Here is a 14,911-nt window from a genome sequence, read left to right as displayed (position 1 = left end):
CTAATTGTACTGTTGTAAAAATTGTACTGAGTTTCAAAAAGAGAGGCAAAATCCAAAGCTTCGGATGAAACAATTTTATGCATCAAACATCATGAGTTTCACAGACAGGAAGTAACTAATACATACAGTGATAAAACCAGTAGAAGGGAAAAACGAAAAGAAATTAAAATAGGACGAGGACTTTTTTTTAGATTACAAACTGGTAATTACAAGTATATTATGCTATAAATGTGGTTTATAAGGACATTTCTAGTGTCCCCATAATTCAAATCGCTTAAAAACATCCAAATAATGTTTTATTGAAAATGTAAATATGCAGAAAGTTTTTATGAGGGTTAGGTTTAGAGGTAGGGTTAGTGTTAGGGGATATAATCTATAATTCGTACAGTATAAAAATCATTACGACTATGGAGAGTCCTCATAAGGATAGCCGCACCAACGTGTGTGTTTGTGTGTGTGTGTGTGTGTGCGTGTGTGGGAGGGTTCTGATTAACACATAATCAGGAAGTGTAATGTGACGTGGCAGAATAGAGCCGATCGGAGCACAATTTCAACCTGGACAAATGTTAATATTCAGGAAAAAAATATAGTCTAAGGCAACATTATATATTGTGGAACACTTTATGTAGCCTAAGGCAAAAACAGGAGCCAATAATAAAAAATAAATAAAGGTTACTTCTGCATTCTCTGTACTGGATTTGTCTGGAAGTGTGTAGCTTAATAGTGTATTATAATTATTTTGTGTTTTTTCCATTTATTTTATTTTATTTTAAACATTTATTTTAGCATTTTTTTCATGTTGATTTGAAATATTTGACTATATTTGAAAGTTTGTTTTATATTTCCTTACTTTTAATGTTCTACTGTTAAGCAGTAATTTAAACAAGCACACAACTAATTGAGACCACAATAAGTGAAGGAAGAACAATTGAAAAACCCCCATCTGAAACCTGATCAGAACCCACGAAACAGAGCCATCCTCATCTCAGAAGAATGGATGAAGAAAAAGAGGTAAAGCAAGGCTAAATGGGTCTATTTAAATTGGAGAAGAGAGAGAACATAAAAAGGATAACAGATGTTATATAAGAGAGTAGCAGAGTTGGGTCTGTCTTTAAGAATGCTAAGCTGTATTTGAGCTGATTTTGAGTATATATTTTTTTGAGTATGAGTATGAGTATGTTTGACAGCGAGAGAGAGAGAGAGAGAGAGAAAGAGAGAGAGAGATAGAGAGAAAGAGAAAATTTGTGTGTGCTTGTGTGTATCCCGGGAATCTGTATGGGTTGGGGTGATTGGTGTCTCTGGGCAGTGGAGAGGTCAAGCCAACACAAGCAGCTATTCACGGACAAATCAAGTTTATGTGAGAATCTGCCCCCCCCTCTCTGCCCTAATTACCATCTGAATGCTTCATAACACCAGCACCTGAAAGTGCAAGATCCTGTCACCATGGAAGTCAAGAGGGACAGGGCATGAAAAAGTCACAAAAAAATTCCTATTTGCCTTGCGTCTTTACGTATAGAATAGACTCAGTGCATCCCCCCTCTCTTAAAAAACACCTCTGCCATATGTAAGCCTGACATACACACACACACACACACACACACACACACACACACACACACACACAAGGGTCAATCCCAATGTCAGGCAGAGCAGCTTGTCAACCCAAACACACATGCGCACACACGTGTGCACACATAATTTGCGCTATCACATGCTTGTGCAAACACAAACACACGCAATTAGAATTCCACCTAGGTTGCACCACAGCAGCTCTGCTTGCCTGGAACGCAAAGAGCTGATCTGGTGGACACATCTAGGTTACATGGAATACACATCATTTCCTGTGACGCCATAGTCTCGGAAAGCACTGGAATGGAGAGATAAATGAAATACAGAAATAAGAAGTGTAGAACTGAAAGACAGGACCCATGGCTCAACAGTACGAATTTCTTTTCTTTTTGTTGCCGGCCCGGTTGGGCTAGTAGTTCAGATTTTGATTTGCCCTTCCAATATTCTCTTTGGCTCCATCGCATAAAATACTTTACATTTTATTTTTAGCCAGGTATGTTAAAATATGTTACAGGAAAAAAAAAAATATATATATATATTTCCATTCATTTTCAACTAATTCTTTCTGTTGTTTCCAAGATCATCACAATTTATTTAGCAATTTTGACAAAACCAGCTAGATAGCCTTACCTTGGTGACATTAAAATCAGCAGAATTCACACCATTACATGACACAAAACCAAATACAATATATGTCTGATTCTCATGAAACTAGTCAAGAAAATATCCTGGTCATATTTGACCCCAAATTAATACCAAAAATATGAAATAATGAAATCTACTTTTAGGATTGTTAAGATTTTTGTTACATTGTGACATAATTCTTCTTTCTAAAACAAGTTAAAATGTTTTAATTTTCTTAGTTTTTTTTGTAAATATTTCACTTTTACCCAGATTTTTGCTGCTTTTTTTTTCTTTTAATTATAGAAGGGAGACGTATATTTATATATATATATATATATATATAGTTTATAGAACCTGGAATATTCATTGAACATCATTTTTTTTATTCCCACTAGATACATACAAACACAATACAGATATGTATTTCTCGTAAGAACAAAAATATATAATCAAACATCCATAATAATTAAACATTTAGAGAGTACACATAGAAATTGTCAGTCCTGTTCAATTTGCTTAACTAGTGTCTTTTTGTTTTCTGGTTTATTGCAATGTTAGTCTGTTTGGCTCTTATAATTACATTTTAATTAAGTTCAATTAATTTCTTTGCAAAAAAAAAGCTTTACAAAAATGAGGACAGAATGTGGTAAAATGATATAGAACTGTAATGCAATCAACAAACCTGAAACTACTTCATAACATACTGTTACAGAAAAATATCTGAAATACAATCAGAAATTTCAGAATGAAACGTGCAGACCAAACTAATCATTGTGAGATCAAATTAAGAATTTCAAAATACAGAGAATGTTGAATGAAATCACAGTAAATGATCCCAAAAGCAGCTCTGTGATTGAGGGAACAGTTTGTGGATTGAACCAAAGAGGCTTTTTCAAAAGAGAATCTGCTGTTTTCTCTAACCCTGAAACTGTGTTTACGCCAATATTAAATCTTGTTTCAACCTTGAGATGGAACTGGTCTGAAATAGCACATACAAACACAAAATATCAACATGACATCAGTGCTTGGTTATCCCAAAAATACACTCGAACCTCTGTGGCACAAACGACCGACTTATGCAACCACCACTCTAGACACAGCTAATATGGACCAGAGCTCAAATATACCCAGACCACCATTAAGGTCTGATCGTATTACAGCGTGGTCTGGGGATTTTGACCAACGCATCCCACCCCCCTCCCTCCCCTGACACCGGGGCACAGAGTTCACCGCACTCGACTGCTGGCAGGCGGCTACGGTTAGACTTGTGAACCCCTCAGCTGCATTATACTCACCCTCTGCACTGTTGGACTCCTCAAGAGCTTTCAGTCTCACGAGCACACGCATATGTTTGTCTCTCCGCCGGGCCGTAAGTGAAACCAATCACAGAGCCTGTAAACAGAGAGCCAACCCCATTCCCTGAAGGCCTGGCCCGGCCCAGATCGGGTTCCCACTCACAGAGAAAGTCTTAGTGTCACATCACCCTAGTCCAAACAGGGAATTTTGTTTTCCAGAGAGAAATCAAATTTTATTGAGTTTAATATGTAAAGCCTAAGATTAATTAAGGATAAAAACAGATATGCGTACACGATCCAAACACTGTGACTACATGTTTATCAGAAAATTCTTTGCATGTAACCCAGGATATTTTTAGCACAAGATAACAAAATCTGAAGAAATCGTACAAGTTGGCTCGTACCAATTTTACTTTTACAAAGAGAAATATAAACGAACAACTAAAATATTTTATTAAGATTTTTCCAAAGTTAAACCCCTAACCCAAACCTTAACCTAACAATAAAGTGTTACCCCTTAGAAAAACCCTAAAGCTAGCAGCCATGATTATAATTGGTAAATAACTTTTGTATACAAAGGAAGAAAGAAAACATGGTTTGGAGTGTATTACAGGTTACTGACATCAGTCATTTATATTCCATAAATATGGAAATAAGCAAGCAAATTTGTTCAGATGTTTCCTTTCATCAAATAAAGTGTTGGATAGGAGGCTAGCTAGAATTGGATGCCTGTATAGAGCGCAAAGGTGCTTTCCCACTTATAAAGCCGTCTTGGTTCAGGAAGTATTTTCTCTATTAATTTTTCCAATACACTTTTCAGAAAAAAGAAGATTTGAAAGCCACGAACAAAAGCAACCAGCTCTGAGGTAAATTATAACATCACAAACTTTGTTTTGAGGCAAAAGAATATTTGAAAATTGGACAAAAAGACAAAGGTACTTACCGTCTTTCATGAGGGCATGGACTACAATCCCATAAAGCATTGCAAATGATGTCATTGAATAAAAAACTATGGGAATATATAAAACTATTGATTTTAGGATGTTGATAAGTATAGAAACAATATACTTTAAGTTTACTGCAAAATATTCCAATATGCACAAATAAATAAGTAAGGTGAAGATATACCAACATGATTACGTCATTCAGAGTGCATCATGGGAGTTGGAGGTTCTTTGATTGGTGAAGCTTTCAAACAAGATTTTTAAACAAAGAAGTTGAAATAATGCAGACGGATGGCTTTAACAGAGGCATATACCATCTATAAACAAATTCAGATCTCAAGGTAGGTCTGTCTGTTCATCTATTGAACAAATTAATTTGATTTTTACTTCTGGAACCAGACTACTGCGATCTATTGTATCAGTTTGAAATTCAGTTTGTTGATTGGTTGGTCACTATTGGAATAAGAGTCATACTTTTACATATGAGCCAAGTCGTACAAATTATTACAAGTTGTCATGAGACTATGTTGGTTACAGAATAATTTTTAGAGTATATCAGCATTAATATTTGTTATTTATATATCAGTACAAAAACTATTCTAAAAGCAGAGGCTACTCTTTCATAAAAAATCTGCTCCTTTAAAAAATAATATATATACAGTATGTAAAAAAAGAGCTTCAATCTACAACGTCCTATTTTCGAGACGTCACATAAGGGCAAAAAAAGCAGAAAGCGTGACGACAGGGGAAGGCTGGTTAGCAGCGTGGCCACCTCATTTTCAACCTCCATCTATTCATTCCCTGCATTTCAATTATTTTAGATGTGTAATCCTTTCACTCTGAATAGCAAATATAATCGTCCCCATGGCCACCGCAACAGACCGGTCAATATAAACCTAGACGACTCATTACTTCACAGGCTGCTGTCTACAGATGCTGGAGACTTCATGAGCACAATAGCAACAGAAGCCCCTGCCGCTATTGAGTTTCCACTCCCCAGATCTTCCTTTATTGCCTCTAAATCTGCCTCTCAAGGGCGCTTTAGTCCAACACATACACACACACACACACACTTTGCCAATGCATTCCCCTAGAAGTGAAGGATCTCTTAGTATTTGGATTTTCAAATTCAAAACATACTTTACATTTATGCAGGGTTGTAAAGTAACAAATTACAAATACTCACATTACTGTAATTAAGTAGTTTTCCCAGGAATTGTACTTTAAGAAGTTACACATTTTTATACTCTTACTTGAGTACATTTTAAGTGCTGTACCTACTTTTACTGCACTATTTCTCCACCGTCTGTGTTGGCTTCTTCCCTGTCCTGATTTTATTTTTATCCATCAACGTGATTGGCTAGGCAGAGATTCGTGACTCCCGTCAAATCAAATCACACGTAAAAAACTTGAACAGCAGCTGTAGACCAGGCACCAAATTAACTGTGGAAAATGCCTCAAGCGCAGTTTAACACCTGAACATTCACGGCCACACCTGAAAGGGCTTTTTACAGTGAAAAAGGCCAATTGCTTGATCGTGTCATGTGAGCTTAACTTGCTCAAGCCAGATATCAGCATTAATTCTGCCTCTAATTTGAAGAAACGTATCGAGGTAAATTTCATATTTCTGCCTACTAGATTCCATTGTGTCTATAACATAGCCTGTAATTTAGCTATCTATCACTGAGATTATTGGGTTGCTTTGAGAGATAAATGCAATGTTAATAGGGTTGGGTAAAAATACTATCTCAACGTTTATCGGAAAATAGAGAGATGTCTTCGATATCGTGTCACAAATGTTTTGTGTCATTTTCTATACTTAGCCTATGTTCTACATCTAGACCAGGGGTGTTCATTACATTGATCACGATAGCAAGACTCTAGATAAAATATAAAAGACAGATTTTTTTATTCTCTGGCATCTGTAGCTGCGTGCTGTTTGACTGACAAGCGGCTTATGCTTGTGCGCTGTCCTTTACATGCGTGTGTGTTCCGAGACCGCTAATGCACCTAAATGATCAAATACCCATCATTATTCCACCTGGCATTCCAATGCCTGTCTTGGTGAGGCATTCATTTGAACCCAATCGGTTATGTCTAAAGTGAATGTTAACAGTGGGACAAAAAAAATAAATGTATTTGTATCAAAATGTCAGACTTGAAGTGTATATGTAACAGAATAGACCACTGTCTAGTGTGCCATTAAAAGGCTACTAATCAAACAACAATAACAAGAAAATTAATGAATGCTTTTGTCTGAATAACTTGAGTAGCTTTAAAAGTGTTAATGTAACATAATAAAACTTATATTTAAAAAACAAATGTAGATGTAGACTGCTGATGTAGAGAGTGTGTTCATTTGTCAAATTAAATTACCAGGAAAGTAGAGATGATAAAATAATTTATAATTATGCTTAGCCTTCATAATTTTTTTTTCTAATGCCTGATTGTTCCCATCATCAGTCACAAATACATTTCCGAAAATTGTGCATAATACATTAGAATGATAACACAAATATTTCTGGGCTTAAAAGATTCAAGAACTAAATCAATGCGGAATATTGTATCTCAAAAGGTTGTATCTGGAAAAGTTCACCCAAAAATTACAATTCTTTTATCATTTACTCACACTCAAGCCATCCCAGATATGTATGACTTTCTTTCTTCAATTGAACACAAATTAAGATTTTTATAAGAATATTTCAGCTCTGTAGGTCCATACAATGCAAGTGAATGGGTGGCAACTTTTTGACGAAGGCAGCACAAAAGTAATCCATATGACTCAAGTGATTAAATTCATGACTTCAGAAGTAATATGATAGCTGTGGGTGAAAAACAGCTCAATATTTAAGTCAATTTTTGCTACAAATTATTCTACCTGCCCAGTAGGTGGCGATATGCATGAAGAATATGAATCACCAAAAGCAAAAGAAGAATGTGAACGTTAAAGTGGAGATTGACTGAGCAGGGAGGACAATTTATATTAAAAATTTACTTAAATATTGATCTGTATCTCACCCAAGCTATCATATCGCTTCTGAAGACATTGGTTTAACCACTGGAAGCATATGGATTAGGCTACTTATATGCTCACTTATGTGATTTGTGGAGCTTTAAAATTTTGGCACCCATTCACTTTCATTGTATGGACCCAAAGAGATATTCTGCTAAAAATCTTCATTTGTGTTCTGCTGAAGAAAGACAGTTATACACATCCAGCATGGCATTAGACTGAGTAAATTATGAGATAATTTTCATTTTTACTGTATGTGCGCTACATTTTGAAATTGCAGCATACAGTGTTTATAAACAGGTTCATCGCTTTCGCAACCAAATACTCATTACTCACAACTCATGAGTACTTTTAAATGAGATACTCTTTTACTCTTACTTGAGTGGTTTTTAGGACAGGTACTTTTACTCTACTAATTTTTTGGGAAGTAACAGTACTTTTCCTTGAGTATGATTTTCAGTACTCTTTCCACCCCTGCATTTATGTTGCATATTTGTTAGCAAACATGTTGTTTTTATTTAAGAACTTTTAGTAATCAGAGATGGGGGAAAAACTACTAACTAACTAAAGTACAGGTTAGACACCCCAAAAGCCATACAGTTATTGAAACCAGCCCTTAAATTATCATAAACATAGCTGAAGAAATGACAACTGTAGGAGATGTATTGCTCCTGCAGCCTACAGCAACACTGTATTGCAAGTCTTGATGACATGACAAGACAAAACAAAGATATTCTAATTGCATTCAAACAATAGGAGAGTTTAACCCCTCACTGGGCTGCTCACGCCAGTCGTTATCTAACACTAAATATTTGTGTTTGTCTATTGTGTCTTAAATACTCCCCTCTCTTCAGACAGCAGTCAAAAGCCTCTGATGAGCACCAGCTCACAATGCTGTCCCACCCCTGTCCCTTTAGGACACTAGAAAGGCAAGAAGGACAGACTGCTGGCCATTAAACAAGTAAACAAGGACTTTCAGCAGCTGTAAAAACAAGGAGATGTGTTTCACCTCCTAAGCTTTGTCAACATGCCAATCAGGAGGAAGTGATGTCATATGAACTTAGGGACTGTAATGAAATAATGACTATTTCTCTTGTTCTTTGGCACACAGGCACACTACCAAACTTCACATTCACTAAAATATCAGAAAAAGATCAACAACAAAAATTATAAAAACAATTTAAGATTTTTGGAATTTGTGGAAAAAGACTAAATTTAGGAAAAATGCATGTGAAGTTTTTCTGCTTTTCATAAAAAGAAAATCAAAATGAAAAGTGCTTTTAAACACAATAACACTAATCTTCCCAAACTCAATTTATATAACCCTACAATTAACATTTATTCATACGTATCAGAGCAATTTTTTTAAATGTCTACCTGTGACATAAATAACTATCTCTTTTGAATCTATTGTCCTTTTTTATATTATAGCATAATAATAAAGTAAACTGTTACATTTCAAAATGTTGGCATTAGTTTTGGACAGTAAAGAAGAGCACAATCATTTCCAATATATTTAAAGGCTATTTGAAAGATTATTTTGAAATTCTATATTTTTTCTCTAAATCTTATTTTCTTCTATTTTTGTATTTTTATTTGTTAGTCTTACAATCCTTTTTTAAATAAATCATTAAAAAAAAAGTATAATCCCTTAAATGCACAAACTAGCAGGTCTACTACTCAGGAAGCTTGAGTTAAATAAAATTTGACCAGAATAAGGATCTTTCAGACTGTCAGAAATACATTTGTTGGGGATTTCAGTTTTTTTTTTTGGTTCTCTTTCACTGCGATCAGAGCCATTCAACAGTCCTGAATGAAAACGGATCAGTGCAAATACACACAGTCTCCCGTTCAGACATGACATCTTTTATGGCTCTCCAGGACACAAATTGTGTGTGTGTGTGTGTGTGTGTGAGGGAGTGAAAGCTTCTTAGTACCGTTTCTTGATGACAAAACCTGTGTGTGTGTGTGTGTGTGTGTGTGTGTGTGTGTGTGTGTGTGTGTGTGTGTGTGTTCCCTCTATAAATCACACTTAACTAAGCATTGGAAACCTTAACAAAAGCTAATAAATTGTAAAGCATCAGAATCCAAATGAACTTAAGCCTGAATGAAAGTGGCTTAAATGCAAAATCTCTGGCACATAAACACTTGACAACTCAAAATAAAACATTTAGAATTTTTGTCTATTAATGAAAATTTTAATTAAACCAGGATATGCTGGATATAATTAAAATGTTGTTGTATTTATATTCTTTTGAAGGGTATCATTTTGAACATTTGGTATGTTTGGATTTTTTCCACATGGCTAAATATTTAAATACAGAATAAACTGATGTTATTTATTATGTGGAAAATGAATATGTCGTAAATAAAGGGACATCAGGAACATTATTACAATTCAATCTCTGGGTTCCAGAACCAAAGCTGAAGAAGTTGGTTAAGAAGCATTTTCATTTGATTTAAAAACAATTACGCATTCCATTCTTTGAGCCACAGAATTGATAGCTAATCAAAATGCCATTGCAAAGTGATGAAAATATAATTAACTAAACCAAATTACAATAAAATACTGGTAATAAACCTAAATATATATTTTGTAAGAAGAAAGAAAACACAGGCCGAGATAACGTTCTTCTGCAAGTTTGTATAAAGTTAAATCAGAGACACTGGAATTTCTGACTACGAGTGAAAATTTTCTTCATCCAGAAAGTTTTTCAGCTCACTGCACATCCATCCACACAGTCTCATCCAAAAATGATCTTTAAAACATGCCACTCAAAGCCAGGAGCTTTAGTGGAAACCCGATACCTAGAAAAACATGTTTCAGGCCCAGTTCCTGATCACTAGCACTGTCTGACCACATAGCACCTGAAAGCTCGCAGCTCATAAAGCTCAGTGGCAAACTGCGGTTTTCACTCTCCTCCAAGCAAATGACAGTGTGACAAATTTACAGCCAGTGAGGCAGTTAAACACATGCGGCACTCAGCATTCTCCTTGTCAACTGAGAGCAAGCACGCATCCACCTAGTAGCCCGTTAAAACCGCAGTGGACCGCCGAGAACGCGCACGCGCAAGCACACACACACACACACACACAAATGTCCCTTTCCTTCCTGTCAAAATCACTAAAGTTAAGAACAGCACTGTTCATTAGAGTCTAAACCAATGTTCCCTCTAAGCTGCACCACTTCTGATGTTGCTCCAGCACAGACCAAATATATATTCTGCTCAGATATCAGACTCAAAAATGTGTGGCATAAAGCTAGAGATTTCTTAAATTCAAGCTAAATAAATGGACCGCATTTCGACTAGATTTCATCCACATGTCCATTTGATTTTCAGTATGGAATTAAAGCTGACAGAAACTTTGTAAAATCGTAGAAATATAAACCACTGATTTATTTGCATGGAATAAAATAGGACAGAGATTTTAGGTTCATAGCGGCAACAAATGGAACCACGAAAATAATGACTGTTTCCAAACATACAGAAGCCCACAGAAACCACACTTTATTATTTTTCTGTCTTGTTTCGATGAGATTGTGATATATTAACAAATATTAGATGATAAGTATAAGAAAGCAAGAGTTACTTCGACAAAAGTTATCCAGTCTTTCTCTTATTTTCTCCAAAAACAATCTTATGCCAAATATTTGCAATACATTAATACAAATATAATACATATCTTATTTCTATAAAATTATATATATATATATATATTAATAAAATATTAAAAATACAAACTATTTAAATATAATTATAATAATTAAATAGTAATTATTCATTATTTATTAGTTATTTATCAGTTAGACCAAATATTTGCAGCATATAAATATAAAAATAATACATTTATTTTTCATTTTTTTTACATTTATATAAAAAAAAATCTAAATATTTATTAAAATTATAATAATAATAATTGTACAATCATTATTTGTTATTTATTCATTTAAAAATAAATTATCTTGCATTATTATTATTTTTTATTTATTTGCACACGTCTGTGTTTCTTTTCAGGTGGCCCAATAGAAACAGGTTTCAGGTGGCCCAATAGAAAGAGAGAGGAGAGGAGTTTGTGTTTTTTTTTTGTTTTTTTAAAGCCTGTGCATCAACTTGATATGCCCTGAAGAAACTTTCAAATAGAACAGCAAAGATCCAAAAATAAATCTTCTGCAACAAAGACTTTAGAAGCCCTCATTAAGAAGGTGTGCAGATCTACTTCTTTAGAGTATATTGACCTACATACCTAAAATAGAGAACTACTTTCAGCGGTGGTGCTCTCTCTCTCTCTCTCTCTCTCTCTCTCTCTCTCTCTCTCTCTCTCTCTCTCTCTCTCTCTCTCTCTCTCTCTCTCTCTCTCTTCTGCATACTGTTGACAACTAAATTGCAATATCCCATCTCACACAAAAAATGTCCTGGAAGCCTTGAGCAGCAGCAGAACTTGAGCTAAGATAAACTATTATTTTATCTTTTTCCAGTCTACTTTATTCTTTTTTGCATTCCCACTTTTCCTAGGCCTCTGGCAATGCTTTGAAACGGCACTCTAGAAAAGAAAGCCGTGCGACAATGCCTGTCCAAACATCTCATTCCTGTGAAACGAGGTCATCTGGGTGGGCGACAGAAAAGGTGAACCACATTTTTTTCTTAGAGACAAAGAAAAATTGGGCTCTTGAAAGAACAGGTGAAGTGTCACAGTCCATTAGGCAGACAGGTTGTCTAAAAACAAAATAAATGTAAATAAAGGCAAGCACAGGTTTCGGACTGATAAGAATAAAACTTATCAAAGTATTGTTGGCAGGAATAAATTATTAGACTTGATAATTACTAAAACTGGACTAATAAACCAAATACAGAAGAAGAAAAAACAAATACTACATTATTTTCAAGATTAGTGGGACCAAATGTAAACATTTAAGAATCAGTCATTTAAAACCCACATTGATCGAGCACAATTCCCCATATTGGGGAGGATGTGCCCCGCTCAGTGTCTATAGTAACGGCCCTGTCATTAAACATAAACACAATTATACTGCATAAAAAGCTGATTTGATTCATTTGAAAAAAGTCCCTGAATATATAGAACAGCTTTATAATAAACAGATTGCTTTAGTTTCTTTATATATTGTAAAGAATTGAGGACAATGCAGCTTAAGTTCTTGGCTTAATAATGTTATAATAATATAATATAAAAACAACATCTCAGAATAAAATATGTGCCTCAATCATTGATTTACATATAGATATCCTGTATTTATTATTTCAGTAAATATCAATTTACTGTATATTTTTCAATCACCAGAATGTTAATACTACTTCCAAAATTCCAAAGACAGCAAAATACTCTGTCGAAATAATGAATTAGTTCAAGGACTAACAAAATTTCCTCTAAATACTTTGTGAAAGCATCACTGATTCAATGCGCGTTAGACATGAGATATGTATATGTGCAAACTGCCCTCTGTAGAGTCCTTCAAACAGTTTCAAAGCAAAGTTTCTCATTCACTGCCAAGTTCAAAGCATGCTGTTGTGTCCTGTAACTTTCAGACGTGTTAAAACTCATTTGAAAACACAAAAGCAATGCCGCCAATGTCCTTTCATCGATTCATAAACCGCCTTTATCAGATTGTATTCTGTATTTGGTATGTATATACACACCTACAATAACTCACAGCACACACACACACACACATAGCCAATGCCTCTGGCCGTGACCCTTTACCCCAGCTGCAATTCAAAAGCAACAAAGCTCTCGTTTCATGAAAACCTGCAGCTCAGCATGAGTGATAAACTGCCCTAGTTTTTGACATTTCTCTCAAATAAGCAGAAAGAAGCCAAAATAAAACAGCACCAAAAGCCAAAAGAGAACAACCAGGACCTGATTTCGGAAGATTTCAGCTCGGAAGAGAGCACTATCTTTTGTGTCAACGCAACTTTAGCAGAAAACAAAGTACTCACTGAGAAGACGAGCGCATGGCCTTGAGAGCGAAAGAATCCTGCTCGTTCTGGTCCATTTCGGGTTTCGGTGCTGTCATAAAAACTCCAGTCGGAGCTGAAAGGCAGAGGGGAGAGGCTGGCAAACCAACTGGGGGCTCCCGGGACAACAGCCCGGCGCTGGCTGCCTCTCGCTGCCTGTCAGGCTGGGAAACCGGCTTCTGTGAGGGGAGCAGCTGTTCCCTCTACACCTCCTCCACCTCCTCCCACCCGCAGCACTTCTGTACAGCCACACAAAGCGGATGGAGCATGGCTGCCTCCTCCTTGCGAGTGCACAAGCGCAGATGAGCTGGGCGGAAAAGAAGAGGCACAAAGGTGAGCCTGATGGTCGGATAGGCAGCTATTTAGTTCTTAGTTCACACCATTTTCCACTTTATAGACTCACTGCTTTTTCAAGAGTGAGAGAGGACAAACCCAAAGTTTCTGAGCGAGGAAACTGTGCATAATCCTTCATAGCAGAAACTTCCTTCTCGCTAGTCATAGTCACAGGACATCCCCTGTCGGAGGGAGAAGGAATGTGAGGCCAACTTTTTCATAGAGGCCCAGTTACACACAGGGTGCAAAGTCACTTCAGTGTGACCTGGGGGTCAGATGTGGCAAGTTATTAGTAAGAGAATAACCTGATATTTAAACTAAAAGTCCCTGAGAGTTCTGTTAGTATGAGAATTTGTTGAGCATAGCACATTCTACTGTTCTTTAATAACTGAAATAAAAATTAAGGATGTCATGATATAATTTTTTGAGAACAAGAATGAGTGTGAGTATGTTACACTTTTTACCGAGTCTGATACTAAGCACGATGCCTTTTTTGTTTGACTTATTCTCAATACAATATAAACAGTTTATTTCAAATGTATCATCAAAATGGTGATTAAATAAATGCATTAATTAAAACGTTAATCAAATGAAAATATAGCAAATAATTTTCATCATAATACTGTATTATTTGTAGCAAATTAATAATTTTATACAGAACCTCATAGTGATCTATAGAAATAGTGATCTATTTCTGTTGTACATTTTTCCTTTAAATTGAGCTTTTGGTAGCTTCCGGAAAAGCAGGTGGCTATGTGACTCAAAGTGATAATTAATCTGCAAAAGGCTGCTATTTAATTAAATAAATATGTAGTCTGTATGTGCCTTGCACTAAAAAGTGAATTAGCACTCTGCTCGCTGTCATCTGCTACAAGGAGCGCGATGCTCAAGATGGTGTTTTCCATGTGAGCCAAGGTGCTTTAAAAGGTATGAGCACTGTGTGTCTTTATATCGTCACATACAAACACCACACATTCAAAAAACACTTGCATTTGAAGCGCAAAGCACATGCAAACTATACGTTTATCTCATTAAATTGCAGCTTTTGTGGTTAAATAATCTCATTAGGACATAACGTGACTTGAATTTCGTTCGTCAGATGGTATTGTTTTTTTATGTCGGAGCATTTTTACGAGCAAGAGTTTAAGTACAGGAGCGTGG

At 35.6% G+C, this 14,911-nt stretch overlaps 1 long non-coding RNA gene across 1 annotated transcript in view; it reads right to left on the bottom strand.

Moving 5' to 3' along the window:
- Nucleotides 1-13,529, bottom strand: part of LOC127636277 (uncharacterized) — a 63,194-nt gene extending 49,665 nt beyond the window's left edge. The window contains exon 1 of the long non-coding RNA XR_007969566.1: nt 13,400-13,529. This is a non-coding gene — a long non-coding RNA (uncharacterized LOC127636277). The remainder of the gene's footprint in view (nt 1-13,399) is intronic.
- Nucleotides 13,530-14,911: the final 1,382 nt, after the last annotated feature.

The sequence above is a fragment of the Xyrauchen texanus genome, chromosome 44 (assembly GCF_025860055.1).
Source record: "Xyrauchen texanus isolate HMW12.3.18 chromosome 44, RBS_HiC_50CHRs, whole genome shotgun sequence".
Taxonomy (NCBI): Eukaryota; Metazoa; Chordata; class Actinopteri; order Cypriniformes; family Catostomidae; genus Xyrauchen; species Xyrauchen texanus.
Note: the sequence above shows the minus strand (reverse complement) of the source record. Positions and strands in the feature narration are given on the sequence as shown.